The sequence below is a fragment of the Melozone crissalis genome, unplaced genomic scaffold, assembly GCF_028551555.1.
Source record: "Melozone crissalis strain CALT ecotype California unplaced genomic scaffold, PUWL_Pcris_2 ptg000006l_1, whole genome shotgun sequence".
Lineage (NCBI taxonomy): Eukaryota > Metazoa > Chordata > Aves > Passeriformes > Passerellidae > Melozone > Melozone crissalis.
The window spans coordinates 7,980,567-7,998,083 of record NW_026535784.1 but is presented as its reverse complement, the minus strand read 5'-3'; positions in this window follow the sequence as shown (position 1 = coordinate 7,998,083).

Here is a 17,517-nt window from a genome sequence, read left to right as displayed (position 1 = left end):
GTTAATATGACATATACAAAAACAGTCCTATCAGATATTTAAAGAATTTTGTGAAGTTTTAATTAGCCTGACAATTTTCAGCAGCTTGTCATCTAATACCATAGTGTAGTCCTCACTGTTTCCCACTTCCCTGTAAACTGCCTGAGTTTCTCTCACATCAGACAAGAGCCCACACTGTAGGGTGGCTTTTGCAACAAGTTATGAGTTGTTGTGGTGGGTTATGTAAGGTGAACAAAGGACCTTGCCAGATACTTAATTCCCCACTGTTTCTGACAACATTCTCAAGGCAGGCAAAAGTCAATTCTTCATGCCATGTTACCTGTGCTGTGTTACTCCAGCACAGGGATGCCTGAAAGAATCCCAGTAGGACAGTGAAGCTCCTCCAGGCAGAGCCCACAGAGAGGGACATGGGGCAATTCACTCTTCTCAGAGTTGCTATTTCAGGCTTTCTGCAGACCTCTGTTTTACTTCAGCTCAATTCAAATAAATGTTTGGAGGTTTTCCCTACATGCATACAGCAGGTAACAATTTTACATGTTAGAAGAGGAAAATAATTAGGGAAGCCAGTGGTATATCATCAGATTATTCAGTCACTGTGGGAATGTGGGAGAAGAGAGCAATAATTGCCTGTTTGAGTTTAATCTGTGTCTTGATCAACCTTTGCATTTGCCACTAACATTTCTGCCACCTCCAGGCTCAAGCAGCCAGTGTCAAACACTACCTGCTGGAGGTGTTTGAAGCAATGTGAACAGGGCTACTCTGAACCAGAGCTGCAAAAAAATTCTCAATTTCAGTAAGAGACACTGTACTGATTATCATGGAAAGCATTATTGTTATAAATATTGTGTTATTCAGAAAACAGAGCAGCAGCAATGACTTTAAATACTCTTGTCCTGCATTCTGGCATATGGACCATGTCAGTTTGACCTGCACACCTTCTGTGGGACACATTTGGAGCTAGATCAGGAAACTGATGCAGGCTGAATGAAATTTAAAAAACAAACAAATTAAATACTAAAGCTAGATCAGGCCTAAAAATTCTCCTTTTGCCATATTTATAACAAGGGTACATCCTACATCACAGCTAACTTTCAATACTCCTCAAAAAAAACACCAACCTTTCCTCAATTTTCTTTTTTCTTTAATAACTTTTATATTCTCTGTGTTGTATATGTAAGAAAGGTACTTAGAAAGTTTTCTGTTCTTTAAAAATCTTTCCCTTTATTTTCTAAAAACATTTTTCCTGCATAGGCAACCCCCAGAGATGAGTAAATTCAGACAGTTTCTGAACTATATTCTACCAGGTTAGATATCTCTGGAGCTTTGGGGCTGTATATGTACTGCTCATTACAGTAGCCATGTAAATGCTGGTTTATAATCTCTGAAACATTTGTCTAATTCTCATGAAAACACATGAAGACCAGCTACACCTTGTATGACTGACGAAGTGAGGCTTATCCTTTTATGATTAATCTTATTATCTCTAATAATGACTTTAAAAGCTGCTGCACAAATAAAAGATATAACAATAAATTAATTCCATACAGCACATCTTAATCCCAGTTTAACCCTTCTGGTAGGAAAAGAAATCCTATTAATTTGTGAAAACTTTGTGATAGACAGAGCAAGGTGTTTTCATTCAAATCCTTCTCCTTCTCCACTCAAGACCTAAGGAGCAATAGAGAACACAGCAAATCAGCAATGCAGTAATCCACTGGCCCACCAAGCACTTCTGTGAAATGTTACCCCAAAACACAAACTTTGTATTTGCTGTGTGAAGTTGTCGGAGACTTTTTGAGCATTGATGCCACATCTGCACCCCTAGTGTCACTGTGTTACAGGTTTACACAGCTAAAACTATTTCTTTGGCTGTTTAGTCTGTGAATCATGAAAGCTTTATTGCTACCAACTGCATAATTTTGTGCACATTTATTTTGCAGATTAGGAAATTATAGATTAAATGAATCTTTGGAGACTTTGATCTGGTTTTGAGTTGAACCTAGCATTTTAATTTTCAGTCAGGTCATCTCATAACAGCAGGAAATTGATTGGCAAATTTCTATATTTTAGCACTTTATGTTTTATCATTGATAGAAGTTATTATAACTTCCCATAAATTCACAAAAATGAAAAATATTGAGATGTAATCTTTTTCTGAGAAAATTTGAAAGTTTTAAAATCACATTTCCATTTCTTGAAATCTTTTCATTGCATTCCTACTTTGTAACCTAAATTACCTAAAAATGACAACAGAGTTCCTTCTTAACAGGAATGAAAGGGGACAAGTTACCCTCTTCTACATACAAACAAGTCAATTTCTTTTATATACAAACAAACAAAAATCCAGATCCAAATAAAACTCTCTCAGCTACAGTTCTTAGAAACAACAAGTAATTTTGTTGGTTTTCCCCTGCCTCCCTCCAAGGAAACAGGGAGATCATTAATTCTACAGTCAGCAGCTGAAAACAGTTATTCTGACTTCAGACCCTACTGATCACATCCCTTGTGCTCAGTAAACCCCAGACTACAAAAGATATATCACTTTTTCTTTCTTACTAGGACTCAGCAATCAGGCCAGAACATTATTCCTAACATAAACATGCATTTTCAGTCTGACCATGCACCTCTGTGAGTATTTTGATTCAAAATGCATGGCTTTATAAGGAAGGGAAGACAGAACATAGAGTCAGTAATGAAAGCTATGTATTATTTTTACTCACATAATTTTATACATTCAAATTTCAGTGCCATGGATTTAACCAGTCACACCTCACAGCATTGTAGAATTACAAAACAGGAACAATCCTCGCTGTAATTTAATTTAAAAGAAGCATGGGAAAAAAAAAAGCTTTAAAAAAATGTTGGTTGTCCTGGCCAAAATCATGAGTACAAATTGGCAAAAGCAGTCCTGCTTCTATGAAACAGTTAAACACTAAACAACTGCTAATCTAGAGCCTTTAGAGCACGCTGATTCACCAGCTCTCAGAGTCAGATTAAGAATGATTCTAAGGACAACTACTCAAATTGTAGGATCTGTGATCATTCTGGGCTAATGCTGTAGAGGACAAGAAGAAAGAGAGGGAAGAAAAGCAAGAACATCCCTAATAAATAATATTCACAAGAGATTGACCATGCAGCGTGTTGTCATGATGAATCAAACCCATCTATCATATGGTCACTCTGCAGCTTTCTATAAAGATTTTTATAAAGAATGCATCTTTTGACTTGCAGTTTATTTGAAACAGTGCATTTCTGTGGATCCAATCTTGACATTGATTTCTCAGCAACCTATGTGATGTGGAAAGCCACTTCAGCTACAATATTGTAAAATGGTATTTTGTTACATGGTATTTTACAAAATTCTCATGGAAGAATGTGTGAGAGCTCTTTAAAATGCAAGATTTACCACAGGGGAAACAGCGGTTAGCTCTGCAAAGGAAAGAATGTCACATGGCTGAACACATTCTCTCATTATTCCCAGAAGCTAAAAGAGTAGCTGCAGGCAGAAAACTGACAATAATTATATTGCCTAGAAACTGACAGCATACATAAATCTACTGTATTAAGCCTTTACTCATTGATTTACTTTCCAAAGCTCATTTCAGCATTAGCCCAGAAGTAACACTGTGCAAGACACTGCTCTTCAGTTCAAGGGAAATTTGGGTAAATTTTTCTTCCACACACTGTGATAATTAAAGTTTTGTATGGTTGCTCTCTCTATCTTGTGGCAACCTGAATTGCCATGATTTTTGACTGCAATTTTCTTCCTTAGTAGATTTTCAGTAATACATGACACAGAAAGCAGACATGCTTAAAGGAAGAGTAATTCAGCCCTTGTTGAAATTGTTGTATTTACAGAAAAAGCCTGGAGTGATGGCAAGACAGCAATTCAGTCCTGATGTCTGTTTATGTCAAATCAGAAGAGCACAGTGCAATCAATCTAGACCCGGGAGGACCTTTTACTGAACTAATTTTGACATAACACTTGAAAATCAAAAATCAAAGGTGTAACTAGGAGGGAAAAATAAAGGCTGGTGATGCTACATAAAAAGCGTTAACACGGTGCTGTCAGAATGGCCCAAACATGTTCCTGAAATTACCTCAAAGGCCAGTAAATTTAAAGAAAATAACTTCCCTTTAGCACCCTGCACTATTGCTCTCCTTCAGACACTTGCTGTAGAACATCACTCACTGGTGGGTCCCCTGATGGAGCAGGGAAGCAGACAAGCCCAAGTGGCAGCCAAGGGAAAAAAAAAGCAACAAATAAGTTTTAAACTTCCCATGTTTATGAAATCAGCATTGCTATTTTGCTGCCATTGCTTGAGTAAACATCATACCTTTGGTATAAACAGATGGACAAATGTAATTAGAAGTCTGAAAAGATGTTCTATCAAATCACCCTATTACTTATGATGATTCTATTATTCTCAGATTTTTGTACTTATTTTCAGGCATTTGTTTCATTTTGGATGTCTATTAATATGGTCCCATATCACTTAATGATATTTAAAATTCAGAAAGGATGTTCAGAATATTGAGACTTCTATAGCAACATCTACTGCACAATACATTACCAAGTAAAATGTGCAGTTTTTGGAGTGATGAGTATTTTTTCCTCTATAACTTTTGTGCTATACTGTCTCCTTAAAGTAATGTTAACAGGTTTGCATATTTCTGATTGCACAGGTATTTAGTGTTATTTGACCTCATAATCAAGATGAAATAAAAATTGAAGTAATTTCAGTACCAGATATTTTTATGGGGTTTTTTGTGAATAGAAAGTGATAATAGCATTGTGTCTTGAATTAATCTACCCTGTTAAACACTTAAAAAAACCCTTGTTTTTGCACCAATTAAACTAACTTTTATAGACCATTCACTGATAAACTCTACTGTTTCAACATTTTCTAATATACTGTCAATTAAATATTTGGTTGGGTATTACATGCACATTGCCTACAGGTTGTGAGGAATAAGAAAGTGTCATAAATATTTTGGTCTACCTTTCTTAAAATAAGTTATTCTACTTAAGTATTTCAAGAAATTATTTTCTCCTTATCCAACATGGAAAACCTTTAAAATTAATTGACTAGGGAACAAGATTATTGTGGGTTGTGCATGTACAGGCTCCCAGCAAATCCAGTCAAACTCTACTTTCTAGCCCCATCAAATACAACGTCCAAACATGATCCTTGGCAACATACACGTCTCACAGTGTACAGAAGTACTGTTCATATTTACATGAAAGGTAGTGGGGAGGAATTTAGGTGAACAATCAGGATGCCCCTTGTTCCTCTCACTTGTTCTGGGATCATGTGCTAGACAGGCACAGCCTTATTCTGATTCTGAACAACCTCTTGTTGGCTGAATGGTGCCTGTTAATTCTGGCTAAAACTCCCCCTTCCTGTTCCAATGCTTCTTGAAAATTAGTATAAAATAAATCTGTCTATAACAAGGAGAGCAAAAAAAAAAAAAAACCCAAAATATTCCTTTCTTAAGAATATTGAAGGAATATTCACAAGTCGAGAGGTGGAGGGTGAAGATAAATTCTTGTCGTGTAATATGTTTGAATCCTTTTTGTCTAGGGAGATGCTAGAAGTTTTACTCCATTAATCCCTTCTACTAAAAAAGCCACCCCCTAATATCTGCTCTTATCCATTCTTTCCTGACATCCTTTAGTCAGATTCCTTAGTCCTAACTCTGCATAGTCAGAAAGAAAACAAATCAATGAGAGGACAAGTGGGTTTAGAATCAGTGAAATAAAAGCCCTATCCTGTGAAAAGCTGCAGCAATCATCTGCAATCTCCATTGGATTATGTTGACAGCACTGAACTCTTTTCATTGCATTCCTACTTTGTAAATTATGGGTATTCAGAGAATACAAGGAGCCCCCTGCTAACCATACTGACCCTGCTGCCACTGGAACAACGTCAGTGATGTTGGAAAAGGTTCTCAGTGATAGAAGAAAAGGTTCACATAAACACTGGCAGGAGGACAAAGTATTGAAAAGGAATGAGGAGAGTTGGAACACAAATTGATAGATCTTCAAACAGAGATTATATAGCATTTTGCCACTGAGTGAGTGTAGGAAAAATATTTGTTTTATCTGGTGTGACTAAATGATTTTCTCAAGTTGGTTGTAATTTTGCACAATACAGCTATGTTATGTAAACAGAAATGTTTATTCAGTGTTTTTGTTCTTCTGTTTTATACTTAGCAGATTGTAAATGCACATTATCTTAATATTTCATGCAATCCTTGCCAACACTCAGATGAAGAGTTCTTTTCAAAGACACAGTGGACTGGAAGGGAATTTGCATCCTATGTATTGACATTAATCAGTCTTCCTCCTACTCCATAAAGGGGGATGCCACATCCTAAATATGATTAATCTTTTGAAATAAAAAAGAACATAATTTTTTCAACTGCTTGTGAATCAGTAACTAACTCAAAAGACAAGTTTCAGCATTTCTTGGTAAAACAGATGGGATTTTTCCATCTCTTTCTTATAGAAAACCAAATTTGGTTTAGTCACAATTAAATTTCCTGTTAAATATCTACAGTTTTTACTGCATTTCCCCCATTTCCTTCTTTTTTAAGGAGAAAGAAAAGGGGGTACCCAAAAATTTCCTCAAGTGTACATTCTCACTGTTTCCTGCATTTTATATATTTTACACACCAAAAACATTATGTAGAAGTAAAGGAAGAGGACAAGTTTTTTCCCTTTTGAAAAACAACTTTTAAAAGCTGTTTGAAAGTTTAATGTAATATACATAAAAATAAAGTATCTTTTCTCCAATTTCACAAAGTGCACTTATAATCTATTTACTACTTTCAGTCAACTTGAATCTCCTCATTACAGACTTAGCTCTAAAAAAAATAGGAAAATTTCATTCCATTAGTGCTAAAATAATCTAAACTGGCTAGTAATTTTGCCTTAAATCAAGCCTTTCAGACATTACAAAGTATTAAATTACCTTTTCTTTTCCCCAAATGAGCTTTTAAAAATGATCTGATCCTCCTCATGACTTTTCTTTCTCTCTTTCTTAAAATAAACTGCATTTTAATTCCTCTGAAAAGAGAACTTGCTTTGGTAGATCAAGTTAACTACTGAACATAATTGCAGAAAAGAGCTGTCCAAACCAGAATATCCATTGTGCATTTGAGATAAACAACCAAATCTTCAAAATAAAACTTGAAACTTTTTCTGTCAATTTGTGTGCATGGATTCATCTCCCTTTTGATATCTTTCAGCACACATAGGATTCTGCCATTACATTTAAATTATTTAGAGAATAGCTGCTAATATGAAAATTAGTGATTTTATTTTTGTAATGATACCAGAACCACCATCTAAAGAATTTGATTAAATCCTTGTCAAAGACTTCTTTCTTAGGTTTGGATTTTTAAGAAACCTTTTACAGAAAGTTTCTTGCTTTGACTTTTGTATAGAAAACCAGTGAACCTGCAGTCATGAATTATTGCTTTGAAATACAGTATCTTCATCATAGTGTATGTAAATTCAGTTGCCACTTACCCCTGATCATCCTTTGTTTGCCTCCCAGTAAAGTTATTTTTACTGCCACAATATATAAATTCATGTCTTGTGGCTTTAATTGATATATAAATAACTATAGAGTGACATCTGATAATTAGCAGATTAAATCCATAGTTTCCTTATGCTACCTGGTGGTTTCTGGCAATGGCTGGGAGATTGCAACTAGATGTTCTTTAAGGTTCCTTCCAACCCAAACTATTGTACTGAAAGCTCATTTATTCACCAGTAACAAGCATCCCTAGAGAAATCCTGTGGGTTATGGCTCTGGAAGGTAAGGGGAGGCCAAGACAGCTGGTCAGCATTGAAGCATCACTTCCAGTGTATTCCAGTAAGCAAGAAATCAAGTAAAGTGGGCAGGAGATCTGCATGAATGAGAAGAAAGCTTCTAGCAAATCTCAAACAGAAGAATGAAATTTCTGGGATGTGGAGAAAGGGGTAGGCCAAATGGAAGAGTTACAGGAGCCTGGTATGCAGGGTTCCGGTGTGGAAGGCCCACTTGGAACTGAGATTGGCAAGGGATATCAAGAAGGATTTCTACCAGTACATCACCAGCAAAAGGAAGACTAGGGAAAATATGGGGCTGCTGTGGAATCAGATGGGTGTCAGATGCTGCTGGAATCAGATGAGTGTCCTGGTGATGGAAGACACACAGAAGGTGGAATTACTGAATGCCTTCTTTGCCTCAGTCTTTACTGCTGAGGCTGGCCCTCAGGAGCCCCTGTCCTGGTAAAACAGGAATGCTGGAGAAAGGAAGACTTCCCTTTAGTCATAGACAGCTAAACAGATTTAACACCCATAAATCCATGGGCCCTGATGGGATGCACCCATGGGCGCTGTTGGAGCTGGCAGATGTTGTTAAGACACTCTCCATCATCTTTGAAAAAATCATGGAGAATGGGAGGAGTGCCTGATGACTGGAGGAATGCCAATGTTACTCCCATCTTCAAAAGGAAAAGGAGGACCTGGAAAACTACCATCCAGTAAGCCTCACCTCCATCCCAAAGCATACAGGCTTAGAGGGCAATATAATGCTCACAGAATAGGCTGTAATTTACATTTACCTTGTCTGACAAGGCTGTGCATGGTAGGGGCAAGAAAACATTGCTGCCTTTCTCTCAGGGTATTAATAATAGGAGGGGTGGCTAAAAAAAACTACCAATAAAGTAACAGAGCAGTGCCTGGCTTTAAGGACTAGAGGCAGGAACTTAGATACACTTCAGCTGTGATAGAAGCGGAACAGTTCTCTTCATGGCTGTAAACCATCATTCAAAATATCAGCAACAGCAGAAATATTTCATGGAGAAATGCAAGTAAATAATGGATTTTTCTAACGACTGAAGTTTTTTGGTTTTTTTTTTTTCTGAATGTTATCTTGTGACCTTAGAAAAACCAGTGTCCTGGTTGAGCACAAGATATACTACCCAAATACAGTACTGCTGCTTACTCCAGGGGCAGAGCAGACATGCTGCTAGAATTAGATACTGCATGACCAGCAATAACCCACTGCAGCAATAGGAATAACACCGACATTTCTTAGAGCAGTGGTCTATGAGTTCTCCCACGGATATCTTCAACACACCAGCTGTCTGTGCTCCCAGCCCTGAAGCGCCTGCCCACATGCCAATGGCTACTCCCCCCCATTCTTGGACACAGAGCAGTTTTCCTTTTGAAAAAGAAAAACAGTCCTGATTGCACATCAGACATGATGCTTCATCACATCAGAATTTCCCTCTCCTCAGCAGAGAGAGCCAGAAACACATATCAAGCTGATGGTTCCCCCTCTCTGTGCAACTTTGCTCGGCACTCCACAAGGCAAGAATGAAACCACAGGAGGGAAGACACTACAGGGACAGCATTGAAGAGGCACCTGAAATCCACTGATCATGTAGTTTGTAGTGGCTGAGCAGAGTCAGCAAGAAGAACCTCAAGTAGTTTAAAGACTGAAAAGACACTAATTACAAAATAATTGCAATTTCTTAAGGGCCAGAGCTGGTTCTCCTGCCTTAGGTCAGAGTTAATCTCTGTTTGAGTTGACAGTCTATAAGCAATTACAATATTGTGCTCCCCTGTATGTGGTACTTATTTTTAACCTGTGCTTTTCATATCTGCACTTTTTTTTTCCTTCAGAGGAAGTGAAAAAAAAAAGTGAACCTTTCCTATATAAACAGTTTGCAATTAAATTGATAGTGTGAGTGGGAATTCCCCACTTTCAAGCTAAAACCTGAAAAAAATTTCAGTGATGCCAATTTATTTTGCTTTTTTTCTTCCTCTGTAATGTGTGTCTAACACACTACATTTTTAGTCCTTGCTGCAGCCAGCTACAAATCATGTGGCTGACAGTTAAATGGCTACTCTGAAGATGTTGTCTGATGTTGCTGAGGCTTTGGTATGCCCCAGGATGTAGGTCACTGTTAGTGCACAGCCTTTCTCATATTCTTTGCTCCCATGATGCATTTATATGATGGTGCTTTAATGTGACACTCTTTCAAAATAGAAGTCAAGAGATGTAAAATACGTTTCCTACATAAATTATTTTTAATCTGTAATTTCCATGACTTGACATCTGCCATCAAACGAATATATCTTGTTGTTTTATTCTCAAGAGAAAGGCAGATTGTTGCTCTCTTTACTGCCAGCACTCATCTCATCATCTCTAAACAGCCTTATTCCTGGTTTCCAGAGGTGCAAAAGAGACTCATAAGGAGCAGAGGGTTGTGGGGGTTTTACATAAAAAACATTGGAGTGAAGAAAGCTCCTAGGATTAGCAAAACTTGCCCCTCCTGTCACACATGGTCACATCACAAAATACTTCCAAATGTAACAAACTCCACCTAGTAGACAGGACAGTATTTTACCTCTCTCTAATCCCACTGAAAAAGCTCATCCAAAACCTCATAGATATATTGACTGGAACCTTATTCTAATTTCTAGAATCACCTTGTCTGTTTAGTAGTGAGATAAAAATACTAAAAAACTAAGAACAGGTATATTACACCACAGCCAAAGTCCATCTGTCTTGGCATTCTGTTTCCAACCATGAGCAGTATAGGCCACTTTTGGAAAGAATTTTAGAATCAAGCACTAGAAGAGCAAGAAAGAGATGAAGTTGTGTCAGAAACAAGCATGCTAATTGAGACATTAATTTACAACTGTAACCAAACTAAAAATTAACTGACTATGCATATTTTCTTTGGTCCTGTTCCTTTCTGAACACACTGAGCCTCTGAGAGGCATTTCAGATAAGATTACAGGTGATTTGTGATAAATTTTTTTTAAGTATTTTTAAGTAGAGTAAATAGCTCAGGCTGAACCTTGACCTATGATGCCTGCATTTTTGGCACATCTGGGTTAATCTAAAACTACTCTGTATTCCAGCTGGAAACATCTGGCTTGTTTGGGTGACAATGGATGTCACTAAACCATGTCCAGGGTCTGTAGGGACTTCATGACTTTGTACAGGTAGAAGTGTATGGTTTTGAAGATGTTTGACTTTGGCATGCCTAATTAATGCCACTGGCTAAAAAGGATCACAGATGGGACTGTAATACTGCTAGAATCTGATATGAAATTTGTAAGATCAACTTTTTCTATCTTACACCTCTTCAATTGACAAAAACCATCCGATTAGCCAAAATACAAGTGAAATGTTTGATTTACAACGCTCATTTTTCAGTGAATGGAAGACAAGTTGGCTTTTGAATACTGGCTCCAAAGAGCTTCATAGATGAGGCTCTTGACAGGGTAAGATCGATTGTGAGTAGCAACCTAGTGGACATTTTGTAGTTTCATTTTCACTTCACTTGCCATGAAACATTTTATAACTTCAGGTTATTAAGTTAGAAGCAGTGGGGAACATTCAGTTCTCAGGGCATTGAGAACTCTAAATGCCAGTTTCATGACCAATGCAAGCACTGAAGCATTGATAGCCACATTCAGTCTTACCCCATGATATTTCATACTGGTTATGACAAGTTATCTGAATGTCTTCCAAAAAATGAAAAGAACTGAAAGACTGAACTTCATCTCTTACACTCCTTAAAATAAAATGTCCCAAACTTGGGCATTATGTTCTCTGTCAATTATTGTAAGGGAGACTTTTAGTAATTTTAAGTTCTTGGAGTGAGAAGATGCTGACAGTGAAAAGAACCACATTTTTAATTTCTGCAGTGGTATTCCAAGCATTCCATCTCCTGATACAAGCAGAAGGATTTAGAATGCAAACCTATTTGTTTCCCCAGGTTCAGTGAAACCACATTATATATTTTATTCCAAAACACAACGTGTGCCACCATAAATACTTGATAGTCTTTTAATATTAATTTTGTATGGTTGGAGAAGGCTCCCATCAGAACAGCGGGCTGTTCTGGAAAACAGACGGTGTAATTCATGACATTGTGGGAGGTCTGCATTACCACAAAGAGAACCATAGAATGGCCAGGATTAGAAGGGACTTTTAAGACCACAAAGTTTTAACCCCCCTGCCATGGGCAGGGACACCCTCCACTAGACCAAGCAGATCAGAGCTTCATCCAATCTGGCCTTGAACATTCCAAGGATGGAGCACCCACAGCTTCTCTGGGTGACCTGTTACAGTACTTCAGCATCTTCATCCTAAAGAATTTCCATTAATACCAAAGCCTACTCTTAAAGTTTGAAACCATTCAGCCTTGCCCTATCCTCACATGCTCTTGTAAATAGTCTCTCTGCACCTTTTTTGCGGACTCCCTTTAGGTGCCAGAAGGGCACAATTAGCTGAAAATGCCTTCTCTTTTCCCTCTGGATGTGACCATACAACCACTTTCTTATCCACCAAACACTCTTGCAGAGGGTTTTTCTCTGAGGGTAGCAATACAGGATAATCTTGTTTGTTCAGGAAATACAGATCAGGAGTTAAAATTTCATCTTTTCTCCTGGAACAGGTGCATTTTTTCTATCAACTGGCCAATAATTTGAACTGTATTGGACATAGACCAAGTTAGTTGATATTTTTAATGACTGCATAAAGAACATGTGGAGTCTTGGTGCCCTGAACACAGAAAGAATCAAGAAACAGAAGAAAATACTTTGCTAAAATTCATGTTTATTTTAGCTAATTCTTAACTCAAATTCACCTCTCTCATGTATTTTTTCCCCTCTTGGACATATATCCACGATTTCCTTCTTTACCTAGAACATTGGTCCTTCAGTATGATGTTGATATCTTCACACAGAACCCTCAAAACTAATGCTAATACAACCTTAGGTTTATTTTCTTATTCAACATGAAAACAGGGGCATTGCACAGGTCCACTTCTTGCCATATACTGGTGTTCTGGTATTTTATTCTTACCTTCAATTTGAAGAGTAACCCCTTCTTTCTCATGTCCATGTTCGTTCTTATTTCACTCATCCATTTTATCCCACTCTTCAGTATCACCATCATGCTCCAGTGCTGTTCCCACTTGTTCTCCATCAGAACAGACTGTGCTCTAAAGCTCTAGTGTAACTTCACCCACATCAGAGACCCTCTCCTGTTAACACTTCCACTTTGCTCAGCAATCCAAAGAAACCTATAATCACAGTGGCTGGAATCATGCCTCACATAAAGTGGTTTTGATTGAGATCTCAAAAAACGAATAGAACAAAGAATAATAAGTTTAACAACGAGTAAGTGGAACAAAACTACTTAAGATCAATCCTTCTTTTTTCCTGCTGAACTTCAAAATTACCCTGTAAATGCCACCCTCAGCGAAAAAGTATTACCGGAAAAAAACCTTAACATTAGGAATTTTCTTAATTATGACATGTTCAGCTGCAGTCAGAGTCTCTGCATGAAATCCACATAAGGCAGTCATACACAAAGGAGTTGCTCTGTCTTCATCGGTTCCCTGTTGACTATAGTTAAGGTGAAATTAATGCATTAAATGGAATGTAACTCAAATTTGCTACAGCTTTTACAAGTCTTAATACTGAAGGTATTTATCCAAGAAATTTTATTGTAGCAGATGTATGCAACAGCACATGCATCTAATATATTTTCCTGAACAGAAAGTATTGACTTTAACCATTTAACAATTGTGAAACAGAAGTTAGACAAACCAGAGGTGTATCCCCTTATCTGAAATCCAGTGGTTTTGGCAAGTAAAAGTAAAAGCCCAAGAGTTAAGGAGAAAATGTTAATTTGAAAACTCAGCCCCCTCTGGAAATGACCAGTGGACACTTCAAGAGTGACAATTCCTGTTTTGTTCCAATTTTAAACAGACTTTCAAAAGGTATCATATCCTCATGAAAAAGTTAACTATTACATTGTCTGAAAATTCAACTCTTGCTCTCTACTGTTATGCACCTCCCTTACTTTGAGTACACCTATTAGTTTAGCCCTGGTGTACCAGGGGCTGCAGAAGCCACATGCCTGGGCACGCTGCAGTGCTGCCCAGGGGTCTCCTGTACCCAGTGCCCAGCAAGCAGCCCACAGCTGGGAAATTGTCCTTGCCCCTTCAAACAGCATTTCATACCATCCTCTGTCTATACAGGCAGACATCACTTGGCCCTTCCTAATAACCAGCAAGATAAAATGTTTAAGCGCATACATGACTGCATGCCAGCTAAACAGCTCCTGCATCATTAATAACCTGTCCTCCCCACTCCATTTATGCTGTACATGATGTCCATGTCTTTATCTACACCACTCAAGACATGTATATGCTAAGCATGACTTATGCCCTTCTGCTCCACCAGCAGGGTGAAGACAAAACCCCCTCTGCAGCAGGAACATGGTGTGTGGCTGTGATCCCATCAGATGAGCCTTCAACCGAGGTGGTGAGAGCAGGGGCACCAGGGCACAGAGCAGCAGGAAAACCAGCAGGCAAAGTGGAGGAGAAAACCATTAGAAGCACAGAACCTCAACTTCCTACACTGCCTGACACCTCTCAGAACAAATTTGGTCTGAGAGACTACTTCACAGGGGAAGCTGAGACTGGGGAAGGGGGAGGATACATGTTTTTACACATTTGTGTGGCCTCATGTTGCTAATAGCATGGTTTCCTACATGCTAACTATACAGATGGTGTAAAGGCTTGCAGGGTAACACTTTGGTAAAGGAGAGACCTGAATTTGCAAACAGGAAGTTTTTGGGGGGCTGTAAGGAAAAAAAAAATGTTATTCACAAAATTTAGTCATGTTAAAGCTATTTATCAGGTAATGTGGATAAAGTAGGTCATGAGTCCCTGCTGGATTATGGACTGATTTTTCTGATTAGTGCAAGCATGTAGGCATGAGGCACTTAGGGCATGCATAGCTATGCTCTGCTGCCCAGGATATGAGTCACAGACTTTGAAAACTAGAAGCTGGCAGTTTAGGAGTTCTGGTCATTGTTCTAACAGATGAGAGTGGAATAAAATCTGGACAACTGAGCATATGTATGTCGAGGCTCTCAAGAACTGGAAAAAAAATATCTTTCTGGGACTCCAAGAAACCCTTTTCTTTCAGGTGATATTTGTGTATGGTCTTAAACAAGCTAAACAACAAACTAACTCATATTAATCCAGAATTTACTATGAGGCCCATTTCTTTTATTATCTCAGCCCTGTCTCACTGAGATGTAAGGATTCATTGACAGAAAGAGTAATTGGTTTGTTCAAAATTAAAATGAAAAGGTATTTTTAAATTCCAGCTGTGATAGTCATGAAAAATTAATGCCTGTTGTACTGGAGAGAAAACATCACTACATACCACCAGATACACAGGTAAGTGATGCCCAAACTACCAGGCTGAGGCAGTCTTTGACACTGCACTTCTTTTGCAAATCACCAAATATGACTGGTGGTAAAAAAGGGATATGACTGCTGCTTGTGGTCACAATTTTACATTAAGTTCAATGAACAAAAAAAGCACTTTGAGCTTTTATTATTTTACCCATTGAGATAACTGTGTTTTATTCATATGTTCTGATGCATCAATAGATCTCAACACAGTATAAAATGGTCTCATATATATTTGGGATGTAAGGTACAGGTGCAGATTTGTATACAAAGTCTTCCACCAGACAAGTAGCCAAAACAGGAGCAGGAACCAGGGGCTTCAATCTTAAGGTTTCCTTCCATTTGTAAGAACACCCTACTTAGAAAGTTCAAAGAAAATTCTAAGAATAGTAGTGTAGCTCATATCTACAGAAGGCACTGGATAATGAATATTAAACTATAGAAACCACTGTGTGGCTTGCTGATTTTTGTTCCCTCCTAAATAGTTTAAAAAAAAAATTATACATTCCTTCATTTCACAGGCAAAGAAGTTAAAACTTTAATACTCAAAATCCCATAGTAATTAATTTTTATGTCTCCAAATTCCACCTCTTTATTAATACCAGTCCAGTCTGAACAGTTACAGGCTTTTTTGCTTGGGTTGGGAAATTCTTATTCTCTTATGTGCAGTACAGCAGTTAAACAACCTGTTTCTATTCACACCATGTCCAAGCCCTTAAAGCTTTGTTGCAGAATATTGATTGTCATTCCATTTGCTGATAACATGCCAACAGCAATGGTACACCCTGATGTGGGACTCCCTTCACAGCCTTGGCTTCTTTTTTTGTTGTTTTGGGGGGTTTTTGTGCATGTGTGCCTGTGTATTGGTGGTGGTGGTGGTGTTTGTTGGGGTTTGTGGCTGTTTTTTGGTTTGTTCTGCTTGAAGCTGATGGAGTGGTTTCTAAATCTGGTATACAGGGTTGGCTGTATGTGCTTGGCATAGGAAAGACCAGAAAGGTCAGACTGTGGGCAAGAAAGCAAAAAAAGGGGATGAGCCTCTCAGCAGAGGCTGTGGCATGGTTAAAATCCTCACTGATAAAAAGCTATTCCTTAGCAGAAATCTCCCCAATCGGTGGAAGCCTCTGCCCTCTACTGGCATTGCCGAGGATCAGCCTTGCTCAGCCGTGGGAGGCTGTGATCAGACCCCGAGAGCCCCCACAGACCCTGCCGAGGCCGGCTGTATTTATAGAGCAAATCCTTCAGAACATGGTGTTTCAGGAAGTGCAAGAATAACCGGGATCTAAATCTCAAGTGACATTTGCTATTGACTTCTGCAATGCCTTTCAGATGTCTGCCTACTTCTCACCTTGTTCAACACTGCAAGGGTTAGTCTGAAGCATCTCCACATGCTATTACAGTCCCCATCTGTTTTCTTCCAGTGAGCCAATACAGGGAAGAAGAAAGATAATAAATGTTACTTCTTGTTGTGGTAGTAATTTTCATTCTACTATTAAAAAAAAAAAAACCACAACAACACATTTGTTTACCATGTTTCAACAAAAGATTTCAAAGTGCAATTTTGGTTTACAATGGAACTGGACATGCTGAATGACTGCTATTACTGTACTTGAAAACTTCTGTTTTCCTTAGAAGCAGGGCATGATCATAAATGTTTATTTTGTGGCAATTTTTACTACTACTACTACTAATAGGTAGAAAACTGATTTTCTCGTGAAAGTATAACTAAACAAATATCTTGGTAAAATATGTGAATTTCACTTCCCAGTGAACTCTGAAAACATTTTGGACTCAGTCCTGCAATGATCAAAAGGTTCTGCAAAGCAAGGGGCCTGGAACCAGTCAGGGTCTGCAGAACAGCAGCCACAGTCCACACAGCAGCTCAGGTTCCACCCACTTCACACTTGGAATGTCAAAAACAGGCTCTTGCCCAGTGTCCAGAGGTCTTTGGATTTATAATACCACTGATATTCTACTGTACAAGGCTCTTTTGTTTGTGCTCTATTAAAATCTACTTTCTCTAAATCTGTAAGAACAAATTCCCTTCACACAGAGCAGGCCTGTCCCAGCTCATGGCCTTCTGACAAAGCCATGTTTTGTCTCTGCACCTTTGTATCAGATGCCGCCTGCAAGAGCCATCCCTATTTGGGGAGACTGGAACTGTGTGTATGGCTGTACCATGCAATTGCATCTTCTTCTCCAAGGTGCATTGGCTCTGCTCTA